This window comes from Canis lupus, chromosome 8, assembly GCF_003254725.2.
Source record: "Canis lupus dingo isolate Sandy chromosome 8, ASM325472v2, whole genome shotgun sequence".
Classification (NCBI taxonomy): domain Eukaryota; kingdom Metazoa; phylum Chordata; class Mammalia; order Carnivora; family Canidae; genus Canis; species Canis lupus.
This window is the reverse complement of record NC_064250.1, coordinates 20,263,010-20,290,913: the sequence shown is the minus strand read 5'-3', so window position 1 is coordinate 20,290,913 and position 27,904 is coordinate 20,263,010. Positions and strand designations below refer to the sequence as shown.

The 27,904-nt window shown below is 33.8% G+C and overlaps 1 long non-coding RNA gene across 1 annotated transcript in view; it reads left to right on the top strand.

Annotated features, from left to right (window-relative positions):
• The first annotated feature begins 4,084 nt into the window (after positions 1 to 4,084).
• LOC112657825 (uncharacterized) overlaps positions 4,085 to 27,904 on the top strand; it is a 55,801-nt gene continuing 31,981 nt past the window's right edge. The window contains exons 1-2 of the long non-coding RNA XR_004818044.2: positions 4,085 to 4,142; positions 9,856 to 9,884. This is a non-coding gene — a long non-coding RNA (uncharacterized LOC112657825). The remainder of the gene's footprint in view (positions 4,143 to 9,855; positions 9,885 to 27,904) is intronic.

Sequence of the window (27,904 nt, the reverse complement as noted above, 5' to 3'; positions counted from 1 at the left end):
AAAGCTTGAAGTTCACCTATTATAGTTCACCCACTTGGCATCTCTGCCTGGAGGTCCAAAATATGCTTCAAAATCAGCATGTCCAACAATAATTAAATCATTCTCTTATCCTTATACCTATTTCTTATCCTTATACCTCTTTCTCTTTGTTTTTGATATTGATAGTTTATTATTGATAGTTTCCTAGTTCAAGCCAAGACCTCAACATTATTGTTATTTCTTCATTTTTGTTCTCTCTCCTCAATTAAATAAATCAGCAAGGCTGACTGATTTTATCTTATTCTATCTTATTTTTCTCTATATTTCTCCATCCCCATTCTAGTTCAGGTCAATAGTATCTCTCTTTCTTTTTGGGTGAATGATTTCCAATCCATTCCTTATACTACATTGTGACATTAAATAAAAGACTAATCTGATTATATAGGTTTCTTATTTAATGGTAGTCAAAGACTCCCATTATCCTTAACTGAATTTCAAAATACTTAATGTTTATAAATTACTGCAAGATCTGTCTCTTGTCTAACCTCTCCAGCCTTACGCCTCATATATTTCAGTCATTACTAACATTCCTCCCTTCTTTCTTTCTTCTTACCCTTGCTATTCATACATATAATTTCTACATTTGAACGATTCTGCTTCCCCATCCCATTCATTCTCAACATTTGTCAGGCTAATTTCTATCATTGTTTCAAGTCTCACCTTAACTATTATTGTTCCCAAAAAGCCATATTTCATTCATTTATACCAGATAAGTTATTTCACCTATGAATTTCACCTGTAATTCTTCTATTATAGATCTAAAGTGTACTTAATTATGCTTGTCTACTCAAATGAATAAATCTATTTACCTTGTTCACTACTCTGGACATTGAATATTATTTCATTTTAATTTCATTTAATTTTAATTTTATTATTTCCTTTTAACTAATTTTGGTGTTATATTTTTTCTAATTTAATATTCTCATTTGTTGGATAGCTGTATCACATTGAAAAACTCCTGGATATATAGTATTGGACAGCCTCTTTTATCTATATATCTGCAGTATAAATAACAAGTATCACTGAAAAAATTTTCTATTAGAGTATTCATATTGACTACTCTAAAAATCCTGCCCTAATTATTACCACTTTTAATTATTACCAGGACAAATAAAAATTAATGTATCCCATATGATCAATAATTCTGAAAAATGAACTTTACCTTATCAGTGTTTGCATACAAGTGGGAAAACAAAACACAATATGAATCCTATTATTGAAAGTGCCTCTCAGAAAAATATAACAATGGGAAATTGTACCTGCTACATTTTCTAGAATAGAAATAGAAATAGTTTTTATAATATAAAATGTGGACCATATTCTGCCTGGAATATCACTGTAAACTTTGTGAATATTTGTAGTGCTATATAACCAATCCCAATAGTTTATTTGGTAGACATTTAAAAATATTTTAACAAAGGGGCACCTGGGTGGCTCAGTCAGTTAAGCATCTGACTCTTGATTTCAGCTCAGGTCATGATCACGAGGTCGTGGGATCTAGCCCCACACCGGACTCTAGTCAGCATGGAGTCAGCTTGTCCCTTTTACTCTGCTCCCCACTTCCCCACTCTCTCTCTCTCTTTCAAATAAATAAATACAAATCTTAAAAAATTTTTTTAGAATGAAAAACTGTCAGATACACTGTGATGTGTAATGTTCATGGTGCCATGTAGTTTTCAGATGAGATCCTCTTTCTAAATATATCTTCAATGGATAGAAGGGAAGGAAAATGGGATGAATTGGGAAATAAAATTATTTCTAGAATAACAATGATAGGTATTTGCCATGTGGCCTTATGAAATAAAAGGTTCACTATAGGTGTGAAAATTAGGACTAAAAAATACTCATTAACCTGCTTAATGTAGCCTGATTGGCAGGACTGCCTGAATTTCCAGGTAAGATGGGTTTAGGTCCAGCCACAAGTCCTCTGTGAAACAAGTGTCCTCTCATTATTTGCCAAAATTTCCCTTTTAATTGTTATTTTCCATTTATGGCTGGCTGCGATTTTTAGCTTTTGCTGGAGTCTCATGGTCCATCTTTGTGTAGGAGCCAAGTGCCAAATCAATTTGGTGACATTAAATTATCTTTGTTTTCTTCATGCTATGCCATAAATAATACTGCTGAAAAGAAATACCATTGGTTGGAGATTCCAGTATAACTACAGGAGCTACTATTTGACAGCACTCTACAGAAGATAGTTTTCCAATAGCACTAGGTTCCCAGGTCTTAAGAAAGGTTTTCAGCTTCATCCAACAGAGGCACCAGCCTTCTTCTCTCTTCTTCCCATTTATCACTTTCATTTTTTATCTGTTACTTCCCTAGATCCCCTTTTACTTTTTACTAGACAACTTAGCTAAACATTTTACAATCTCCTCTCATCTCATGACCATGGACCCTCAGCCAATATCCCTAAGGAACTTAAAAATACTTCCTTAACCCAAAGAGAGTAGCTTAACAAAAGCAAATTTTGATGTGAAATAGTTTGAGTTCTTTGCTTGGCAGACAGTTGATGCTTTAAAAATGTTGGGAAGATGGAAGGAGGGATGAATAATAAATTAATTAAAAAAAAGTATTGATAAAAATTTCCCTGGGGATGTCAGAGATGATTATTCAACACAAAAAATATACAGCACATTCTAGTTGTAGTCCTTTTAGGAATCAGAGAAAATGAGAATGGCAATTCTGCTAATAATGTTACATATGTAGCTACAGCATAGATTGTATCTTTGTAATGGAAACTAATGTAATAGGAACACTGCATATCTAGATCCAGCTCAGTCTTTAGGCTGATTATTTAATACTCCATCTGGAGTGCCTCCATTAAAATATAAATGAATGTGGAACTTTATTTTGGAAGTTTAGGTAATGCTGACGTTTGATAGTAAAATGGAGGTTTCTTAAGTCTCTTTGTTGGCATTATAGTTAACTGTTGAGTGCATCTAGAGGACAGTCTTAAACAAATTAGTAACCAACTGCCTTTCTAAAATCAGTCCTCCAAATATGCTTATGAATGCTGCTCTTGTTGAATTGTGGAACCCCTAGATTCTCCATACAAGTCTTAAAAGACTTATTCTCCTTTACTTTTGTTTGTCTATGCTTGCAATTATTTCACACCTTTGTGTTTAAGCTGAATGTATGGTTCTGGTTCCTCTTGGTCAACCTTGCCCTACTGTTTCCTCACCTCCCAAATCCACTCCTTTATACCAATCTTCTTCTCCTCTACCTTCTACCTCTAACCACAATTTTTATGCAATAACTCCTTACTTTTCATTCCCCTTTATTTTCTCTCTAGTCTATTTTCTTATTAATTCTATTATTTTTTCTACATTCACTTATATCTATTCTTGTCTATATTTTTAACTTTTTTCTACTCGTTTTTGATTGATTCTTCCCCTTCACAAATAAACAGCGATCTAATAATAGTAGCAGAAGTGGTTCTACACACTGAAAAAAGGAATCATCTGGTAGGTATAATTCATACTAAAACCTATTTTTAATAAGCTTCAGTGAATAATTCTTGTCAATTCATTGATTACAAAGCAATGTGTGATCAAATAGTATACGTTGAAAAAGTTATAAATTTAAGTTCACAATATATAAACTTTAGCAAATGTTGATGACATAATCTATCAAAATTATGAAAACAATCAAATGGTTGTAAAGGGCTCCTGGATAGCTACGTGAGTTAAGCATCCAACTCCTGATTTCAGCTCAGGTTATGGTCTCTTAGGTCATGGGATCCTGCCCTGCATGGTGCTCTGTGCTCAGTGGGAAATATGCTGGAAGATTTTCTCCCTCCGCCCATCCCCCAACTCATAGGCACTCACAGGCTTTCCTTAAAATGAATAAACAAAGCTTTGAAAATAAATAAATAAGAATAAATGGTTATGATAAAATATTTGTGGTTTCTAATAATTTGATAATGTTAGGAAAGTAGTTTGATGCTTATATTATTGATAATAAGTTAATAATACTACTATTTTACTTAATAGAACAGTATTCTATTCTATTCTTGAAGTTCTCAGAATTTTATAATAGAAGGTGGGAACACTCTTTGTTTCATTATGAAAGCAGACAGACACAACTACTTTAAAACTACAGAGGTAAGGCATTTATCTTGTTACGAAAATACCAAATACTGCATAAACTTTTTCTAGATAATATTAGATAGGAGAAAAACATTGAAATATCTATGGACTCTTAGAGAAAGCTTTGGTTTATGAGAGGTTCTATGAAATTGCCTTCTTCATATCAAGCACACAAATGACCAAACCCATTTCAGAAGGACATTCTCAAGGGAATTGTAATTTATTATTGTAGTTTTCTACAACATTACTGCATACTTAATACTTTTGAGCTTAAAATATTATAACCTTTAGCCACTACTCTTTAAAACACCAACTTAGGAACAACAACATTGGAGTAGAAGTATTTTTAACACTATAGAGTCACTCAGTATATTCTGAACAGAAAGATCTTTCTAGGTGTTTGACATAATTATGTAACCATTTGGTTAGGACCAAATGAGCCTTGATATTGCAAACATAAGAAACTCATGAGCTTGCAAGATTTTCTTTAATAATGTATGAATATTCTTCAGAACAACATAAAAGAGTCTCTAATAATTAAATTGCAGAGAATCTGCCTTTTAAGATAATAGATAATGTAATAGGAGCAGAGAGAAATTTAGCACAATATTTTTTTTCCTCACCTGTCTTCCATGACATTGAACGTTTTCAGAAAATGATTCTAACATAAAACAAAAGTGTCTAGCAAAACCAAAGGCTTACCATATTTGGCTTACTATTCTAAGAATATCTTTATACAAAGAAGCTAAAAGAAGAAAAACTTGATAGTTTTCACCACGAAGTCCTCTAACTGGTCCCTCTACTACCTGATGCAGTTCCTTTCCTTTTTCTTTTCCTTTTCCTTTTTCTTGTTCATCTTTCCTTCCTTTTTTTGTTTTTGTTTTTTTTTTAATTTTTTAGAGAGAGAGCATGCACATGTCATGAGCCTGAGGGCAGGGAGGAAGGTGCAGAGGAAGAGAGAGAATCTTAACCAGGCTTCACGCTCAGTGCAGAGCCCAATGGGGGGCCAATCTCAGCACCCTGAGATCATGACCAAGGCCAATATTGAGTCAGATACTTAAATCACTGAGCCACTCAGGTACCCCCCATTTTTGATTTAAGTAAATCAAGGTTTGCTAATAAAAATTAACATTTATTAAAATAAATGTAGTGTCATGGATTAATATTGTCATTTAACAGTAGTCCAAAAGATGAAATGTTAAAATACATATTAAAACCAGTTTTTCCTTTAGTTTACTATGAATTTTTGTCCACTCTCACGACTGTTTCCTAACAACTATAGGCATATAGTTTATATTATCTGTTTTTAAAGACAAAGCACCATTGAAAAACAGAAAAATGATGTGATATTCATAAAGCCAACAGAGCTCAAATGCAAATCAGCTCATACGAGGAAAAGTGAATCTACTTCAGTCTTATGCAGAAAAGTGCATATTTCAACTTTTTTTTAGTAAATGTCACAGTATTTTTATTAATACTACATATTTTCTACCATCATACTCCTACCTTACAAAAATCCGGACCCATTTTAGCATCTTTTTCTTTAATAAACGTGTTAAGTGGCAATAATGCATATTTAATGAGAGTGATTTAAGTTTCAACCAAAAATCTTTGAAAGGAGGAATCATATTGTTTTCACTAGAAATACAATGAGGTTAGAAGCTAGCAATTTATATTACCCTCTATTTTAAATGAATTAATTTAGTTATCTCCCCTGAAACTACTGTATCTAATCTCTGGAACATAACAACTGCTGTTTACAGCGAAACTGAATCTTTCATCTTTTGTAGAAAAATCTTGGTGGGTTATACATTTTAAAATAAAATCAAACTGTATCAAACACTTTGTTTCTAGTTGCCATATTCAATTCATTTAGTGACTTAAAAAGTTAAAAAAAAAAAAAAAGCCAGGAAACAACTTCAGTATACAATGACTATGCAGATAAATGAAGAAAGGAAATCGATATGTTACATTTGACTGTTGAGTCTCTTATATGTGTGTGACCAGCAGAAAGCATCAATTTATTTTTATTTTTATTTTTTTTTAGAAAGCATCAATTTACAACTGTGTACAAATGATGACTTTTAGGAGGAAGAATTGGCAAAAACCCAAAAGAAAAACTCAAACTACAATGGCTTTTATCTAAGTCATAACAGTTACTGTTCAACTGTAATGTGTTTAGTTAAATGATACTGAGAATAAAATCCAAAATTGAATGATTTTAATCCGAAACTAGTCTTCATGAACTTCTTCATAGTTAATATATCAAGTCATTCTCAATAGGAATGAGGTTGTTGAACTATCTCAACTAAATTGTCATTATTTCATAAAACAATTCCTTTAAGTTTTAATTTCATAAAATATTAACTTAAAAGTTTGAGTTGATATATTTTTAATGTATATCATATTGTTCTGTTTCTATTGGTATAATGTATATAATTTTGTACAAAATACATAATTTCTAAACCTTTTGGGGGTACTTAATTTTCCATAAAGTATATATGACTATTTGCATGTTCTTTGGCAGTAGGTTCCCTTTAAATGATAAGATAATATCTTAACTTTATGATAAATATGTGCCACATATTTCATAAACCCATTTTTAAGTAATCATTCTTTTTTAAAAAAGATTTTATTTATCTATTCATGAGAGGGAGAGAGAGAGAGACATAGGCAGAGGGAGACATAGGCAGAGGGAGAAGCAGGCTCCATGCAGATAGCCTAATGTGGGACTCGACCCCAGAACTCCAGGATCGCACCCTGGGCCGAGGGCAGGTGCTAAACCGTTGAGCCACCCAGGGATTCCCTTAAGTAATCATTTTTTTCTCTGGGTGCCTGTAGTGATTATTGCTTTCAGCATTATTTTGATTCTTTCTGTCCTTGATTCTTATAAATTATCTAACCTACCAAAACAACCTAAATCATTAAGGAATCATTTACTCCTCTATATTTTATGCAAAATATACCCTTATCAGGATATCTTGCTAAGTATATTGCACAAAATACATAATTTCTAAATATGTATGCATGTATTTTGTCTTCATATTCAAACACCAAACTCCAGTGGTGATAGGGACTAGCATGTATATTTACTTAAAAAATTACTGTGTGATAACTGTTTTTCCATACTTTATTTTTATAAATGAAAAGCTAAGTTACTACTGCTCTTAAGTTTTTATATTTTACTGATCTTTCCCCTCAATACATTATTTTTTATTTTATTTTTTTAAAATTTTTTATTTATTTATGATAGTCACAGAGAGAGAAGCACAGAACAGAGGCAGAGGGAGAAGCAGGCTCCATGCACCGGGAGCCCGATGTGGGATTCAATCCCGGGTCTCCAGGATCGCGCCCTGGGCCAAAGGCAGACGCCAAACCGCTGCGCCACCCAGGGATCCCCCCCCTCAATACATTATAATGCTCAGCATTGCTGCCACAATTATTCAATAAAGTAAAACAGAGCTATGCAACTATGGAAGGAATTCAGAATTTCAAGAACTCATATGATAGCAGCAACCTGGTTGGATTGACATAACGGTAGAAATATGTAGAAGAGAATTGCATTGATTTCTTTTGGCCCAAGATTAGAACTGCTTCTATTGGTATAAAACTTGATGTATTAGGTTACATATTTCTTTTATTAAAGAATGGGTGTTAATTCCATATTACAAATAGCTCTTTTTTTAAGATTTTATTTATTTATTTATTTATTTATTTATTTATTTATTTATTTATTTATTTATGATAGTCACACAGAGAGAGAGAGAGAGAGAGAGAGAGAGAGAGAGAGAGAGGCAGAGACATAGGCAGAGGGAGAAGCAGGCTCCATGCAGGGAGCTCGACGTGGGATTCGATCCCAGGTCTCCAGGATCGGGCCCTGGGCGAAAGGCAGGTGCTAAACCGCTGTGCCACCTAGGGATCCCAGCTCTATTTATTTTTAATATTACAAGAGTAAGAACCTTGGATTCTTGGGATGCCTGAGTGGCTCAGTGAGTAAGCATCTGCCTTCAGCTCCAGGCTTGATCCCAGTCCAGGAGGGATCCTGCATGAGGCTCTCTACATGGAGCCTGCTTCTCCCTCTGCCTGTGTCTCTGCCTCTCTCTCCTCCTGTGTTTCTCATGAATAAATAAATTAAAAAATCTAAAAAATATATTTATTTATCATAAGAGACATGCACACAGAGAGGTAGAGATATAGGCAGAGGGAGAAGCAGGCTCCATGCAGGGAGCCTGAAGTGGGACTTGATCCCGGGTCTCTAGTATCACGCCCTGGGCTGCAGGCCGCGCTAAACTGCTGAGCCACCCGGGCTGCCCAATAAATAAAATCTTTCAAAAAAAATAGTAATAATAACCTTGGATTCTCAACCCTGGCTCTGAACTAAACTAGTTCATGAAACCATTAAGTGTTTATTTCACAGGGATAATGATATCTTCTCTGGCAAAATTAAGGAGACAGTAAAAGAATCAATGACTCCCAGAGATTATGTAAGCCAGAGTAGGTGTGGTGGGGGTTGGGATGAATAAATCTAGTATAAAGGTTGTTTTTACAGCAGTGAAAATACAGCAATGAAAATACTCTTTATGATATCATAATGGAGGATACAAGTCATGATTTATTTGTCCAAGCCCACAGAATATACAACACCAAGAGTGAACCCTGATGTAAACTATGAGTGATTATGATATGTCTATGTAGGTTCATCAATCATAACAAATATACTACTTTGGGGGGATATGAATAATGGGGAAAGCTGTGCATGTGCAGAGATAGAGGCTGTATAGGGAATCTCTATACCCTTCCCTCAATTTTGCTATGAAATTTAAATTCCTCTAAAAGCAATCTTTTTTTTTTTTTTAAGGAAAAAAAATGTCTGACAAAAAAGAAACAAGATAAACTGAGGCAGAATAGACTATGTTATCTAATCAAGTAAATCTATATTCCAACTGTTCTGACTTACTTTAATATATAAATCCTCCATACTATGCATTCAGATGCAATGCTCTGTTTAATTAATGCTATAAACAGATTTTTGTTTTTAAGAAGTTTGTGATCCAAATGTCCCAAGAAATTGATATTTCAAGATATGTCCTTTATCATACCACTCAAAAAAGCATGTATATAGTAGGTTTTAATTAAAATTATTTTGCATTGAATAAAAAAATTATCTTCATAGTGCTAAAATTATTTCATTAAAAAATACTATTGAATCCCCTAAATATGTCAAACCCTATTCTACTAAATATACAGGTATGTTTTGAATTAATGAAGTACTGTCTTTGATATTTATTAGTATAGTTAGCTACTTGTGTCTTTATGCATATCATATCAATATCCAGGTCTCAAATCAAAAACCAGTTAACTTTGATGTTATGAACAACTTCTTAACGCTAGAACTTTCCTCTTTTCCCACTTTTTTTCCCTCTTTTCCCTCTTTTACACTATAGGGCAGCAGAATCTAAGGCTAAAAATTCTGTACAAATCTTATTAAATGCTCCCTGGAGAGACAACAGCATCTTAAATTTATCATCATCTGTGTTGTTTTAATTAGAAATAGGCCTTTCATAGCAATTTAGTAATTATTTGCTTAAAATTCAAATAATTTACAGTTTTATATCTATTTTAATTCTATTGAACTCATGGAGGATGGAGTGGGAGGGGACTAATTATTTCATGTAGTTTATACTAACAAATGAAAATTATGGACTTTTATTTCCTTTGATATTTCTAGAGAGTATATTAAAGAACAAAAGAACACACGTAAGTAACCTTCCATCAGATATCTCTATAGATGGATATCATACATCATTTAAGTTATTCCATTATCTTCCCTCTTAAAATTTTATAAAAGCACGAATAGCCAAACAAAACCAAAAAGATATAGCAGTTTTTCTTTTTAATTTTGTTATTTTTCATTCCTTTCACTTATATTTTTGTCTTAAGTGTTTATTTTTAAGATATTCACCATCTCTATTCTCAACCAAATAAAATCAGTTTATTTCTAATATTTAAAAAAATCAATTTGGTGGGGGGCTGGTGTTAAGAACACTGTGATATCCTGTTTGTGGAATATGATTCATTCACAGTTTTTTAATCTGGTATTTCTGGAGTGGTATACACAAACTCTCCTTTTCATAACTTTTCTTTTCCTTCTATGACAACAAATTTTTTAACCCTTCTGTCTCTTTTCCCACCCCTACCTACCTTACTCTAGATTTGGAGAGTTTTTTTGGAGATTTGGAGATTTGTTTTATCTCCATACAAGGGTAAATACTGAGTATGGAAGAATGTGTTGCAAATATGTACATAAAGTTCACAGGTGTCTCTATTTTTCTCTCAAAACCTGTTATTTTAAGAATTTTATTCAGGGTGCCAATTCTTTTTTTAAAAAAAGATCTTATTTATTCATTCATGAGAGACACACAGAGAGGCAGAGACATAGGCAGAGGGAGAAGCAGGCTTCCTGCAGAAAGCCCGATTCGGGACTTAGTCCCAGGACCCTGGGATCACAATCTGAGCCAATGGTAGGCACTCAACCACAGAGCCACCCAGGTGCCCCTTAAGTTGCCAATTCTATATTGTTTCTCATTCTGTCCTATTTCTTGTTTCTTTTCAATCTGTCTTTACTCTTCATTTTTCTCCTACTTCCTCCTTTGTGCTTTTTTATTTCCTTCTCACTCTTATATACATGCTAGGAAATCTTATTTCAGTGACTTCAGCTACCAACTATATTTTTTATATTTCCATATCATTATCATTAAACCTTAATTATATCTTGGCTTCTATAACACCTGCTCTATATCTTGAAATTAATAAATTAAAAGCAAATCTTATGCTCTGTATTCTTTTAAAAAAAGAAATTTATCTATTTATTTGAGGGGGAAGGGGTAGAGGGAGAGAGGGTCTCAAGCAGACTTTGAGCTGTGGGGTTTGATCTCATGACCCTGAGATAATGACCTGAACCGATATCAAGAGTTGGAAGCTTAACCCACTTTGTGCCCCTCCCTAGATCTATATTCTACATCTTCTATTCAGAGAATGAAATTGACATCATCCAAGAGACCAAAGCCAGAAGATGAGGAATCATCCCTATCTCCCTAACTCCTAAATCTCTGTGGTCTTATAAGTCATGCCTCAATTATAATGCCCAATTTTCCAATTTCTTCACAGCTACAGGATGCTCTTTCAATGCAGAAACATTATGGTAATGAATGATGGACACATTCCATAGAATCCAGAGAGCCTAATGTACAATACTGTAACACAATGCCATTTATTAATGATGTCTGGGCTGGGACAGGGTCATTTCTTACAGTGCTATACAAATTAAATTGTAGGATATTGAATAAAATTTCAACCAATCACAAAGATGATATAAATTAGTGGAGATTTAAAAAGGGGATGAAAAAATAAATAAATAAAAAAAATAAAAAGGGGATGAAACACAGGTGTCTTGGGTAGTTCAGTTGGTTAAGCTTCTGCCTTTGGCTCAAGTCCCCTTGTCAAGCTCCCTGCTCAGTGGGAGCCTGCCCCACTACTGGGGAGCCTCTCTCCCAGCTTCTTGTGCTCTCTCTGTCTCTGTCTCTCTGTCTCTCTCAAATAAGTAAATAAAATGTTTTTAAAAATGGGACCAAAAAAAAACAAAAAAAAACAAAAAAAATAAAAAATAAAAAAAAATAAAAAAATGGGACCAAACAGAGTCCAAAAAAGCAGGAAAATACAGAAAAAAAAAAGAGAGTATTAGAATGAGCAAGAGATAATGAGTCTAAAGAGGAAATCATGTGGAACAGCTTTCTTATGTGAGGAAACTAAAATTTTATATCAAAGAAATAAATTACTTTAAAAGGATAAGTATGACCACCTAGGAACAGAATGTAAATCTGTATTTCTTTAACTTCCTTCTTGGATTTTTGCAACAGGTTTCTGAGTGAAATCTTTTTCCTACTATGTTTTATGTTGCTTCAGGAGTAATAGATGTAAAAGAAAACATTTTTATCTTATAATTTTTGTTTCAAAATCCATTGTGCATTACTGTTTTTCACTCAAAATAAATACTAATACATACAAAATAAATATAATAAATACAAAAAATACTAGTATCTCTTTCATACTTTAGAGTAGTTCTTCATGATCTGGAAGCTATGGACCACTGAAACTCATCTCTTGTCATATTTTCCACTTGGAACTTAACCCTAATTATATTAAAGTAATTTCATCTCTCCAAAATGTCATACTTCTTCAAATCACCTTCCTGAGTATGTGTTTCATACTTCAATTGTAGAGGGTCATGATGTACCATTACCTCAAATAATACCTTATTTCTTTGGGGGAAGATAAAAAATCAATGTTTTGTTGAACTATTTATCTTATTATATAGTAGTTGTGACTGTTTGTCCTACTTACAATATAGTAAGCCTTTGGTTATTATTCATTTGTTTTTTGCAACATCAAAAACTATTCCTCCATGCATAGTACCTAAAAAGGGGTATGGACTCAGCAATTGTTTATTTCACTTCAAATGTAAGTGGTTTTATAAACAAGTTAAATGAGGTGTAATAAAATATCTATAATGTAAATAATACATAAGAAAAATCAACTGAAAAATTATAACTTGTCCTGCCATTTATATAGAAAGCTATATAAAGAGCCAGGGCTATGTACTTTCTTCATTTCTCAAACTCTTCATTCTTCAGAAAGAAGAGTTTCTGAAAAATACTAAATTTACTACTAAAATTTAGTAGTATCCTAAAGTTGCATAAATTGCTAAATCACATTACATAAAAATAAAAATTAGCTTTAAATGGTCTTTTAAAATTAAAACTTCTTTTTAAAAAAAATCTCCATGTGATGTAAGTATTGCTAAGAGAAAGAACAAAAATGAAAAGGTTGAATCAGATTCAATTAGCAATTTGGTTTGACATGGAAGGTGAATGAAGACAATTTCTTATATTCTGTACCCTGTGATTATCATCTGGCTAATGAGATGACAGTTGCTCATTAGCTAATGAGATGTCAGTTGTTAATGAGATGTCGCTTGTTACCCTTTCACTTACACTTTGTGTTTTCTTTTTGCTTTCTTTTTCTGGCAGCACTTACGTTTTGTTGTTAGGTTTTTCAATTTTCTATCATATATGTAAATATGAAAATTATTTATTGGTGTTAATCAGTGAATTCTTATTCATTAACTTCTGAATGTGCTCTCTCACATTCTCTTTGTTATATCTGGATCAATATCTGTCTGTCTATCCATCTATCCATCCACCCATCCATCCTAGGCATTCTCATTCTAAACCCACCATGTTTCTTAACATCATATTCCCAATAAAAATACAGGGATATATTTAAATTTTTATTAATGTAGCTTTGCAATATAGTTTATAATCAGGAAGTATGTTGTTTCCAGTTTTGTTCTTTCTCAAAATTACTTTGGTTATTCAGGGTATTTTGTGGTCTATGCAAACTCTAGGATTGTATTTTTTTAGTTTTGTGAATAATGTCATTGGAATTTTAATAGGGAATGTATTAAATATATAGGTGGCTCTTTATAGTATGGACATTTTTACAAAATTAATTTTTCCAATTTATGAATATAGGATACTTTACCATTTATTTGTGTTTAATTCAATTTATTTCATCAATATTCTAGAGATTTCTTCATTTTGTTTTGTTTTTAATGTCTTACAGTTTTTGATTTACAGATCTTTAAGTTCCTTGGTCAAATTGTTTTCTGTATCTTTGCTGGTCTTCTTTTGTTCTTCCATTTTCTCCTTATTTCTTAAGTTGTTTATCTGTTTTCTCATGTAGCTCTCTGAGCATCTGTAGAACAATTATTTTGAACTGTTTGTTGCTCAATTTTTATATCTCCATTTCCTTTGAGCCTGTTACTGTAAGTTTACTGTGTTCTTTTGATGGAGTTAGGTTTCCCTGAATTCTTTCTAATCCCTGTAGCCTTGCATAGGCATCTGCACATTTGAAGAAAACAGTCTCCTCTTTTAGACTTTATGGACTGACTTCAATAAGGTAAGATTTTCATCAGCATGTGGGAGTATGTTGGAATGTGTTGTGACCCCAGGTCTAGTGGCACCAGCACCAAGTGAAGAAGTGTATAGCAGCTCTGCATCCTGGGGGTATGTAAAGTCTTGTTGGCTCAGGCCACTGGAGTCTACAACATTGATAACTATAGTCCTTGCAAGTGCTGCAGAGGGTCCACAGTGGCTGTGACACTGGGATTCTTCAGCTGTACCCCAAGGTTCAGCAACTAGGGACAAGGGCAGGTGGTGGTGGTGGTCACAGCAGGATGGTGTGTATATCCTTGACTATGGGGGCCACTAGTAGGTGCCTGTGTAGTGTCAAGGTCAGCTGCAGACACACCTGTAGTGGTAGGAGTCAGGGCCAGAGCAAGTGTTCTCAGCCAATTGTGTGTTTAATGACAGCTACCAAGGACTTGGCTGTTGGAATGCACTACTCTGGCTGCAGATGATGCCACAAATATGCACATAGCAGAAGATGGTGAAGAGACTCAGTGCCCAGTGATATGCAAGTGCATAGATGGGTAGGTTAGCCCCAAGTGCACTCATAGTGGTGAGGGTCAGTCATAGTGGTCTAGGCTGATACTTTTTTTTTTTAAATTTATTTATTCAGAGAGAGAGAGAGAGAGAGAGAGAGAGACTGAGAGTAGGCTGATACTTTGTACTCACACAGCCACAGCTGCCTGAGATGGCTTCTGGTATGGATCTTAAGATTTAGCAGGGGGCAGCAGAGTGGCGGAGGGAGTGGACAGGGACTCAGATGGCTGGCATGGGCAAACATGAATACCTGTGAGGTAAAATCCATTGAAGTCTTCAAGAAGTCTGTGGCAGCGTTGCTGGCCATTGGTTCTTAAGTAGCGAAAGTTGCTGGGGTCCTGTGAAGAGTAGGTCACTGAAAATCAAGGTTTGTTTATGTTACATGGCTGATACAGGTAGTCACTGCTTTTCTTTTTTTGTGCCTCACCATTTTTGTATTTCTCTGTTTTGCTCAGCTTTGGGCAGGGTGGAACTGAAGCAGCCTCTTTGTACCATGCTGTGAAAGGCTGGTGAAGCTAGTCCCTCACCCCATTCTTCCTTTCCTAGTGAGGGGAACTCTTTCCAGCTGGAGAGATCCTCTTGGTACAGAGCAGTCAGTCTAGAGGATGGGATGATGCAGGCAAAATGAAACTGTTTTTTCCCCCTTTTGTGAATGGTTATTCTACCGTTTTTTTTTTATCCCACTGTGTTGCCAAAGTTTCTTAAGTGGACTCCTAAGCTCTCTCAGTGCCATTTGCTTTTTGTGGATGGCTATTTAATTGTTGATCTTTGTTGGTGGACAGAAGCTAGGATCTCCTACTTCATCTTGGTGATGTCACTCCTCTAAAATAAATTGTTTGCTTGAAGGTCTTTGAAATAAAATTTCATTTACTTCCATGTTAAACCTATACATTTGAGGTTAGTTTATTTTTCATCCATCTTTACTAAGTGGATGAAGCTCTTCAGTATCCCAAGTTTATCTTGGATCTTCTTTGGACTTCACTGCCTCAGATAAGCCTTAATCTTTATTTCTAGTTCCAGTGTCCTTTGAAATACTTCAACCAAAAGTCCACCATGGTTCAAAATGTAATGTTAGATCATGAATCAGCTTTAGTATTTATTTGTCTTCATGTGTTTCAAATTCTACTTTATTTCTGACCTCTAAGGATTTGCTACTTTTTGTCATCTCTGCATTAAATTTGAAATACTAATTATTTAAAATATTTTATTCTATGTATTTACTTGGTTTCAATGAGAAAATGCCATCTTGTATCACTTATCCTCTTAATCACTCAATAGTTTCTGGCTCTGAAACTACAACATTGATTTCTCAAATTTGTTTTCCAGATTCCTTTAGCCAAATTTCTTTTTCAAAATGTCTCTAATTAGAATAATTTAAATAGATTATCTGTCCTTAGTCTTTCCACATTTTTCTCCCAAATCAGTCTGTGGTTATGTATTAAAATATGAACACTTCATTATGTAATGATACAAAATTTCCTTCTCTTGTTTATTATGAAAATTATGACATATGTTCATGCATTTGACTGGGAATCTGTTTCCAGTAGAACATCGTTTCCTAGTTTCTTGAAGTGTAGTCCTACTTTCCTTCAGCACTGCCTTACTTTAAACCCTATAGGAGGAGATGGCTAAATCCCAAACCAGGTGACCTCCAGATTAAGCAATAGGATCCATGTATCACGAATTAAGTTATTAAAATTCTCTTTTGGCAGTTTGTATTTTAAATGGATACATGTAGAAAGTGGAGTTATCTGAGGTCTGTGCCCTAAAATAAGAACCCAGATGTGCCAGTCTCATGCCATTATTGAGCCGCATTTAGTTACATTAGCAAAGCAGTAACCTTTACTTAATTTTTAAGTTATTTAATTTATTATTAATAAATAATCTTTAATACTGGCAAGTACTTCATCTTAGAATGGTTTAAATTTGAAAAAAAAGAAGAGAGGAAGAGAGAAAGGAAGGAAGAAAAGGCGGCAAGCAGGTGTTTATTGTATAAGTGGTGATTTTTCAAAAAAAAAAAAAGATAAAAACAGAAGAAGACAAACCACAAGACACTTTTAACTATAGTAAACAAACTGAGGGTTTGTTGGGGGGGGGGGTGGAGGGGATGAGATTACTGAGTGATGGGCGTTAAGGAAGACACTTGATGTAATGAGCACTGGGTGTTAAAGGCAATTGACGAATCACTAAATTCTACCCATGAAACTAATAATACACCATATGTTAACTAAATTGAATTTAAATAAAACTTATTTAAAAAAAAAACTTATTTAAAACATCAAATTCAGATGGAAAGAGAAGGAATACAGCGTCAGCCAAACAATACAATGGCCATAATACTTTCTCTTGTTCCCAACCAAAGAACAGTAACTGAAAAAAACAAAGCAAAAACTTCACATTCATTTATATTTCTTCTGAAACACATCCTTGTGAAGATATACACAGAGCTTTAATTCTAATGATACTTAACCACTAATTATTAAGTCCTTAAGAATAAGGATTTAAAGTCTAAAATGTAATTCACATTCTATTTAATTTACAGGCACATGCTTTTTCCCAAGAGATTATCTGCCAGTGAAGAAGCACCATGAAATTTGATGTCATTAGTTAAGAAGACATAAAAGATAGTAACCAGTTGAATAGATCAATTGGAACATATAATTTAAGTGTACAACACAATTCAACTCAGGAGAGTGCTTTTTTCTTTGTATCTAAAGGATAGTATGTTTTTATCATCAAACCTGGCGTTGACTATCCTGAATTTATGTTTGTAAAAAATGTTGCTATGTGTACCTCATGCTATTGATAATTTTTTCGACGATTTGTTTAAAGTTATTTATTGTGTTCAATTTTCTGCTTGAAAAGTTTGAATTTATTTTCTTGTCTTAATTATTATCGGAAAAACTTCTGTCTTGAATTATGTCCTGTCATATCTATATCTATATCTATATCTATATCTATATCATCTATATCATCTATATCCATCTATCTATCATCTATCTTATTACCTACAGAAGTTCAAACTATTTAACTTGCCATGTATAATCAGAGTGGACATTAATAGGTAGTTTAAGTATGTGTGCTTTGGAAATAGTCTCATCTCTCTTTTTTTGGAAATAGTCTAATCTTTGAAGACTGAATCATTTAAAATTGTATCATTTTGTACAGAAAATGTAACTATATCTTTGTTTCTTTATAAAATGAAATCATAACATCTATCTCAGAGTTTTCAGAATAAATTGGATAGAATATTTAAAATGCCTAATAAGTCTAGCCTACTGAAATTATTAAAATGTGTTTGTTTCTTTTAACTCATTATTAAATCCTTGCCCCTTATTTTCACACATAAATGCTCAATAGTACAAAGTTCAACTGCAAAAGATTGCTCATCATTACTTATAATTTCTGGTCTCTGTGACTTAGATCCTGATAGTATCTCCCAGAGAGTACAAAGATAATTCTAGCTCCTCCTTAAAGAGACAGCTTGAAGTGTTTATGTAGCATTCCTATATTACCCTTAAAAAATTGAATTAATTACTTTCCCCTTTGCCCTCCATAACCCTCTTTGAACACTTATCACATTGTTGTGTGTACTATAACTATGCTTATAAATTTCTGCCTCCTTCAGCATATCAAATCACTAGGAGAACAGGAATTATAAGAAATAACTAGGGGGCACTCATTCTTATTTATGAGTATTAACTATAATTTTGTTTCTGTGTCCTCCCATAAAATCTTCCAGTAAAAAAATAATACTTTCTCTTTTTATCATTTTCAATGTGTGACATAAAAGCTTTAAGTAGTATGCTAAGTATACAGAGAATGATTCATGAAGTGATTTACTATTACTGGTCAATAGAGCCTATGGGAGATAGCAAAGCTTAATATTTAGGAGATGAGACTCTGGAATCTAGACTTGAATCTCAGTTCCTCCATCTTCTAAAAGAGTAGAGTTTCCTCATTTGTAAAATGAGAATACCATCTATCTCATAGAATTATCATGAAATTCAATGAGTGATTCATTCAATAATTGCAATGACATTAGAAGAACACCTGAAACATAGTAAGCCCATATTAGAATACTTAAGAGTTAAGCTTCTGGAATCAAACTGCTTATTTGAGGTGGCACTCTACCTTCTCTATTTGGGTAAAATTGTAACAGAAAAAAAAAGTTTTTTCATCTACAATATGTGAACGCTATGCCATAATTTCACTGGCACTATTTTTTTTAATTTATTTTTTTTAAGTTTTTTTATTTATGATAGTCACAGAGAGAGAGAGGCAGAGGCACAGGCAGAGGGAGAAGCAGGCTCCATGCACCGAGAGCCCGATGTGGGATTCGATCCCGGGTCTCCAGGATCGCGCCCTGGGCCAAAGGCAGGCGCCAAACCGCTGCGCCACCCAGGGATCCCTCACTGGCACTATTAACTGAGATGGTGCTTATACATGGTCCAGAGCAAAGTGAGCTCTGAATACATAAGAGTTATATCATCATTTACCATTTAAAATATTTCTCAACTGTTCCATATTATTTATTTTTGCCACTGGACTCTTGGAGAAGACACTTTATATCATTGTGCTGTATCTCCCAGCTATCAGAGTATGACATAAGTTACAGTTACAAGAAATAAGGTCTCTTTTGGAATATCTGTTAATACCTGAAATTTAGCTATTCAAGGCATTTTTTCATAATTACCTCTGTTCAATGTAATTAAAGTGAGGCACCTTAGGCTAAATAAATTTCTTGAAGAGGCACTCTTTTCTCACCATTAGTCACCTGAAAACAGGCAATGTATAATCCTTAAGTACAATCAACACTTTAATGCCTTAAAGGTAAGTGTATGGGGGAAGCAAGTTCCTCTTTCAGTTATATAAGATGAATGTCTAGGAAAGAGATCAAAACTAAAAATATAAATTTTAACACATCAAAATTAAATCCTTAATTAATCTGAACTAATGCTACCAGTCAAAGGGAATTGCCAATCAAGATTTACAGAACCCAAGATAATACTATTTACAAACACAATTTATTGCAAAAAAAACCCATGAAATAGTGTTAATAGTACTAATGGGAGTACATGAATCCCATCCAAGGGCTGCCTTATAACAAAAAAATTTGAGCTGATCTAGTGTGCTACCCAATTGACTTATCTCTGTAAAAGGTGGTACAGATGTTTCTCTCTCTCAAATCAAGAATCCCTGATATGGGCATATAACATCCTGGAACCAACAGGACACTTTGTATCCTGCTGGTCACTTGGCATATATATATATATATATATATATGTAACCAATGCCAAAAGCAAAGCCCTCTGGGAATCTCACAAGGACCAAATGCAACTCATGAATCTCACTGTTATAAATTAACAATGCTGATAAATTGGTTCAAATTACCCCAAAATTCTTTGGTGATGTGGTTAAAAAGCAGTACCATTAAGTCTATTTGTGCCAGACAAGGGATAAATACTTTAGTATAATAAAAGTTCATTAAAATAAAATGGAAGGTCATCAAAACTCAATAGACAAATGGGATGTATACTATATACATACTCAGAAAAGAATAAACACACAGCAAAAGAATATTCAAATTCACAAAAGTCAAGTAAATTAACACATCAATTTTGTTCTCTTCATATTAATTTTTATCAACTTTCAAAAAAGAAAGTTTACAAATATTAATATGATTAGCAAGAATTAAGTGGGACCGACACTCTTATACCCTGCTGATGGGATTCAAATTGAATGAGTCAATTAGCCTGGACTTGGTAACCAGATATCCCCATTAGCCATATGACTCAGACATCTGACTAGAATGGAAATCAGGACTTTGAGCTATGCTGTTCTATAACTTTAAAGGTCTTCACTATCTCTTTGACTATGTCAAATATAAGTTAAAAAAAATCATCTAGATGGCTAAATAGATTTATCTTCTTTCATTTGGTAAAGTGAATATGAATGATACATATTTTTTTAGGGTTTCATCTTAGACATCTCTCATATAAATGTTTACCCTTTTAAGGCCTCATTATATATATGAAACAAATGGTCTTAGAAATGATTCTAAGACCTTCACTTATGTTTACTTTATATTTAAGCTTAGTATCTCTGTGAGGAAAACTGTAATAGTATTTGTATTTCAAATCAGGAGACTCATATTCTAATATAGGTCTTGTCCCAAGCTTGTTATATAACTGACTCTTCCAGTCGCTTCAGCAGTGAATTCAAAACTCTTTCATAATTCCTATATTTGGATTTTCTTCCTTCTTCTTTCTTCCCACCTCCCCTGCTACCCTGAGAATACAGAAGTCCTCACAATAGAAAACACCTCAGCCTTCTCAGTCCACACCCATGTTCCATATGCATAGTACTCTACTTCTTGGTGTCTGGCTCCCAGGCAGGTCCTCTGGCCTTCTCTGGGATATAGCCATAAAGTCTTCCTGATGTCTTAAACACCTTCCTCATTTCCCATTTATATTTTCTCTTTCTCTTTACTATTTACATAACTGAAAATCAAATAGAAGTTTCCTATGTCTTTACTTTTCTGTCTGAAGAGTCTGCCACCCTAACATTTCATAGCAAAACTTTTTGAGAAAGTATTCCTATTTATTACCTATTATTAAAGAATAAAAATAGTGAATGACACTTGTTAAAACATGATAAGGAAGACTTTATTCAAGGCATGATGGGAATAGGTAGAGGGAACACTGCCATGAAATTTTGCAGTGTGAGGGAGAGATTGGGCTCAACTCAGGAGAGCATGCGCAAGTGGCAAGTTGTAGCCAAAGAGCAGGATGGGAGTCAGTGGATGGAGAACTGCTAAAAGGAAACATTAGGAGTTGGGGCAACTTTGCTGAATAGACCTAACAGGTATATAGTCTTGCTAAAGACAAGCCAGATCGTCAGATGTCACCTGGAGGATAATGGAACCTGATCAGATATCAAGGGTGAGCATTCTGGCTAAACTGATGTACCACAAATTCTTGCTACACCTGAATTTTGAAAGGAGGTACACAGATGCCAAGAAGAAGGCTCAGGAGCCCGAGTAAAGTTTAGTTAAGCAAGGGATGTTTCCACTATCTCCTTACAGTCATCTCACAAGAACTCCACTAATAACTTCCATCTGTAGTTCTCCATCAACCTATAGAAATCACTATTTATAATGACAAAAATGACCTACATGTACGCAAAACATAAACCTAATGGACATTTTTAACTTATTCATTTTATTTTCTCCTTTTTTTTAAGATTTTTATTTATTTATTCATGAGAGAGAGAGAAAAAGAGAGAGAGAGAGAGGCAGAGACACAGGCAGAGGGAGAAGCAGGCTCCATGCAGAGAGCCTGATGTGGGACTCAATCCCCCATCTCCAGGATCACACCCTGGGCTGAAGGCGGCGCTAAACCACTGGGCCATGGGGGCTGCCCATATTTTCTCCTTGTTGAAAGAGTTTCCTACCTGATCTTTTCTGGATTTCTCCTCTCTGGAAACTCTTTCTATGCTTTATAATACTATTTTTATTCTTTTATTTTTATCCTTCCTATCATTAAAGTTATTCAAAGCTCAACTCTCTGCCAATTTCCTTAATATATTTCATTCTCTACGGCTACAATTACATTCTATGTGCAAATGTATATCATACACTTGTATTTCTAGATAACTTCTCTCCTTTAATGCTCCCTGGTACATAATAATCACTATATTAGAGTTCTCTAGTATTGTTGATATCTGATTATTTTTAAGAGGCTCTCCTGAGTTCCAGGACAGCAGAAGCAGTGAGATACATTGGAAAAGGCTCTACAAGAACAGAGGTTTTCTTTCTTTCTTTTTTTCTGCTTCAGAATAATTATGTTACCCTACAAGTAATTCAGCTTCTACTGACCTTATCTGTTCCCTTATCTATATGCAAATGCAAGATCTGCATTATTAAATAATCTTTAAAGTCCTTTCAACTCTGAAGTTTTATTATTCAATTTCAACTGGGCTTGCTCAATGATCTTGATATTGACACTGGTAACTCACGAGTCACCTTTTATTATAAAATGTTGTCAGGGAAGGTGTTTATATGAATAAAAGGAAATTCATTTATGGCTTATGATGTAGTTTATAATAGCATTTACACTCCTAAAATTATACTTATTAATAGGATATTGTAGAAAGAAAGAAAGTTAAAGAAAAGCCAGTGAATTAGGATAAAGAAATTTAAAAAAAATTAACATAAGACTAAGTATAAGTATAATATAAAACAAAATAGAGAGTTAAGAGCTATAAAACAGAGAAAAGATTAAAATACTAGGAACAAGGTAGAAAGATACAGAAGTGAACAAGGGATGCAGAGAAAGTTCCTTTGCCTGTGTGTGCCTATGCCCAAAGTAAGGTCTGAGCATCCTAAAAGGACAATTGATAATAAACTGTCTCACTTCACAATATACTCTAAAATAGTTCTGACATACTGCAAAATGGAATCTCCTGGTTGTTTCTAATTGGAGAAAAGAATATTCTTTAACATTAGGATCTTCCTAGTCATTGTTCCATGATCTGAATTTGTTTTCTGTAGGCCCTTTTATCAAGATTTTCTATGCCAAACTCCAACTAAAAATAAGACATATAACTGCTTCTATGCATACATAACTATCCATTAAATTTGTAATCTAAACAACAAACCTGAAAGATCAGTGAATTTAACAAATGAGGCAGCATCATTTTTATAATATTGAATAATGAAGACACAGTACACCAAAATGAGAGATATAAGTAGACAAATTTAGAACTAAAACAAAATCTAGTTCAAAATACTCATTTCTTTCATTAATTTCTTTCATTAATTCGTTAATAGTTGTGTTGAATAAACACATGTATTAATCACTAAGATAACAAACATAGGAACTATTGAGTTTTGCCCTCAAAAAAGTGGAGTTTAGGACAGAACATCAATGTGAACCAACTGGTTAATTGTGATGGATGTACACAAGAAAAATAATGAGACTAGGGAAAGGGTTAAGATATAGGAAGAGAGAGATAGAAGGCCCCTGACTAGGTTCTGGAGGTATTTCAAGTATGTCGATTGTGAGAGGTAAGAAACACAGAGATTAGGGAAAATTTAAAGCAATCTATCCCAATTATTGGGGTTGAAATGCTTTTTCTAATAATTACATCATAATCATGGAAAATAAAATAACCTCAAAACTGATCAGGTCTCAGAGGAAAAGGTCATTGTAAGGATTAATCAGATCTAGCAATATATTGCTATAGATCATGGATGTCACAGAAACAAAAACCCTCACACAATGTATAAGTGTCATGTCTAGTTCCAGGCCACTGACCTAACCATGGGCAAGTTTCCTGGGAAAGTCCTAATAAAAGGCCAGACATGAAAAGCCCTAATAAGGGCTTAAGCCCAATAAGAGTCAGGACTTCTCTCACTCTTGGGAGCTTTTTCTGTATCTAAAATTCTATCACTTTGCTTACTCTCCTTTGTTAACGAGATTCATTTTTGACTCCATGAGACAAGAACCTCACTCTCCTGCTTCAAGAACACAATGTTTCAAGAGATTTAACCAAAAGAAATGTGACCTTAAGAATCATTCTTCCAAATCAAGTGGACGAATGAAAAGTGAAAGGGTTTGTGATCTGGGGTGAATATATTAGAAAAAGGGAACAGTGGTTGTGAAGAGACAGAGCTATGACACTGAAGAAGATATTCGTGAAATAGTAGGTTAAGTTTGAGTACTAGTCTCCCATTGATACAAAATAAATTACTACAAATTTAGTACTTAACACAATAATAATTTATTGTCTCTCTGATTTTTTTGTACCAGAATTCTGGCACATTTTTGCTGTATTTACACTTAGGGTTTCACAAGGCTGAAATCAGGTATCATTCGGTTGTATTCCTATCTAGAGGCTCAAGTAGGGAAAGATAGGCTTCTGAGCTTCCTTACTTTCCTGGAAGAATTCAGTTGCTTCCTGATTTAACACTCAAAGTCCCATTTTCTTGCTAGCTGTTGGCCTGGAATCACTCTTGGCTGCTGGACACAGCTCTCAGATCTTTGCTTCTTGGCCCTTTCAGTGCTCAAATTAGGTCAGGACCACCAGGGCAATCCTTTTTATTAACTCAAAGTCAACTGATAAATAACCTAATCACAGGACCTATATTGCATTATATTCACAGATGCTGCCTGCTTTATACAAGACATTCATATCAAGCAGCAGGAATCTTGGAGGCCATCTTAGAATTCTTCCTACCATAGGCTAGATTTTAATAAGTAAAGTAATAGGATGGCAGTGATGAGTAGCAACAGAATGATCTGCTTTTAATACTCAATTGATGATTTTAGACACCTTCTTGAAGATATTCAATGTCATAAAAAATCTTAGGCATTATTTTGTGGGTAATATGGAAATCCTCTAGAATATTTAAAAGTGAAATGATCTCATAAAGATGTATTTTACAAAGATACCTTTTTTTTTTTTTTTTTTTTTTTTTTTTTTTACAAAGATACCTTTGGTGGATTAAAGGAGGCTGCCCTGAATTTAGGCAGAAGTAGAAACAGAGAAACCAGAATTAGTTATGGTTATAATAATTTATAAGAAGCCAGGGCTTCTCACCAGGTGAAATATTTCCCCAGAAAGGATATTTTGGATATTTGCAGTAATATTTGATTGTCAAATGGTTAGGGTGGTACAGGTGGAAAACTTCTGAACATAAGAAATAATCATCTTAGACAACAAATTATGATTTTGGGTCCCAGAAAACACTCAATGTACTACAGGACATTCATGTGATCGAAAGTTGCTTGAGAGGTGGCCTGGGTGACTCAGTTGTTTATGGATCCAATTCTTAATTTCAGCTCAGGTCAAGATCTCAGGGTCATGGGATAAAGCCTTGTGTTCAGCTCCACACTCAGCAGAAAGTCTGCTTGAGAATTCTCTCTTCCTCTATCCCTCCCCTTGCTCTCTCTCTATTGAATAAATAAATTTAAAAAAATAGTTTGAAATTATTTGAGGCTGTATGATATTGCTTTATGAAAACTATAAAATATATTTTTACATTATTTTGATATACACTAACATTTTCAGAAAAGCAAACAGTTTGTATAGAATGAGAAACTTGCATTTTTTGCAACTGTATAAGTTGTACATAAATTTTGTAATTAGGTCAGCAAAGGCAACACTGCTCATGATATTTCAGTTGCCAATTCAACGTCTTTTTAATAGTCTGTCACTGATTATGATTCATCACTGTGCTGTTCTTCAACACTTATGCACTAAAAATGCATCATTTTATTATAAGTTCATTTCCTTTTGTATTTTCTTTATGTTGGTGCTGGTATATTACATTATTATTTTAAAGTGTTTTATAGATTTCAATATATTTTGTTCAGAAGAGTAAAGTGAATATGAAAAAATGTATTATAAAAATGGAGTTTCAGTCTGACAGAGCTTAGAATCACTAATTTACCTGACAGCAAATAGGGCAATTGTAGTATGAATAGTGTTATGAAAGAATGACTGTGTTAAGCAGAGACAGTCCAAATTACTGGTTTTTAGGTTGATCAGTGAAGGACCGTAGGGAGTGTTGTTAAAGCCCACCCATATATCCATGGCCTGTATCTAATAATTTATATTCAGCTACTATAAATATTTGCTATACATTAGTTTGTCCTGTCTCTTAGCTTCTCTGCCTGGGGAATTTCTCTAGCCTGTAGGAAAGTCAGTCCAAATTAAACAAGATTTGATGGATAAATAGTTAAGCTTTCTCTTCCCTCAGTGGGACAATTCTGAGACATATTCTACCCATTTGCAGAGGGTGCTCAGCTGTCCACAGTGTAACCTGCTCCATAGTTCATGCTTTATTAGACTTTCTCCCACATGTGTATAAAATTGTCCTACTCCCCACAGCTGCTCTCTAGGATTATTTCCAAATAAAATTCCTCACCCAAACTTTCTTTCCCCCCATCAGAGTGGGGACCCAGGTTAAAACAAACAAACAAAAAAGTCATATATAAAAGAACTTTAAAACTTAGTAATTGCTTTTCTATGTAGACAACATTCTCTTCAGTAACTTGCATGGCTTGCTCCCTCTCCTCTTTAAGTTTTTGCTCAAATATCACTCTATTGATGAGTATTTCTTTACTATCCTTTTTCAATGCTATATGTAGCATTTAAAATAAAAATATATAAAAAAATAAAATAAATAAAATAAAAACATATACATATACATATATACATATACGTATATGTATATACATATATACATATACGTATATGTATATATCCATACATATATATATACACATATATATATACATATATATATATATATAAAACTTTTAGGACAAAATAATTTGACCCATTTAGCAATACTTAGTAATAAGACAACATTTAAAAAGGATAGTAAGGAAATACTCATCAATAGAGTGATATATGTGTGTGTGTGTGTGCAGATATCTCTATATATGAATTTTGTTATATGATTTGATTAACACAGTTATGAGGCTAAGAGGTCCTAAGATCTTGGCAGGCTAGAGATCGAAGAGAGTCAACAGTATAGTTCTGGGGCAAGTCTGAAGTTTGAGACCAGGACAGCTAATGGTATCAGTTTTAATACAAACCTGAGTCCAAAATGTGGAGAAGACTGATGTTCTAGCTTAAAGATAGTCAAGCAGAGAGAGAATTCTCCCTCAGTCTTTTTGCTGTATTCAGATCTTCAAAAAATTAGACAAGTTCCACCTACTATGGAAAGGCAATCTGCTTTATTTAGTCTACATACAAATGAAACATCCCCAGAGACACACGCAGAATAATGTTTAATCGATTGTTTGGCATCTGTGGTCCAGTCAAGCTGACATAAAAAATTGACAACCATAAGCCCACCTCTTATCACTTTGTGCCCATATGTATTGTACCTCATTAAACCATACTTCATTTCCAAATAAATACAGTAACAAAGTCACAATTTTGCCTAATATGATTAACTATCCTGCATACAACCAAAAACACACTAACCTCTTCTTAAGAAGAGAAGGTAAAGCCCTAGAGGGATGCTTACACTTTTTCTTGCTGCCATATAACTAAAATACTATTAATTAAAATAATAGTACTGAAATATTATGACATAAAGTCAATACATGTTATGTTATAGGATGAGTGATAAGAGAGAAAAGAAAATGAAGATATATCTGTACACATACAAACATACAATAAAATAAGACGGAA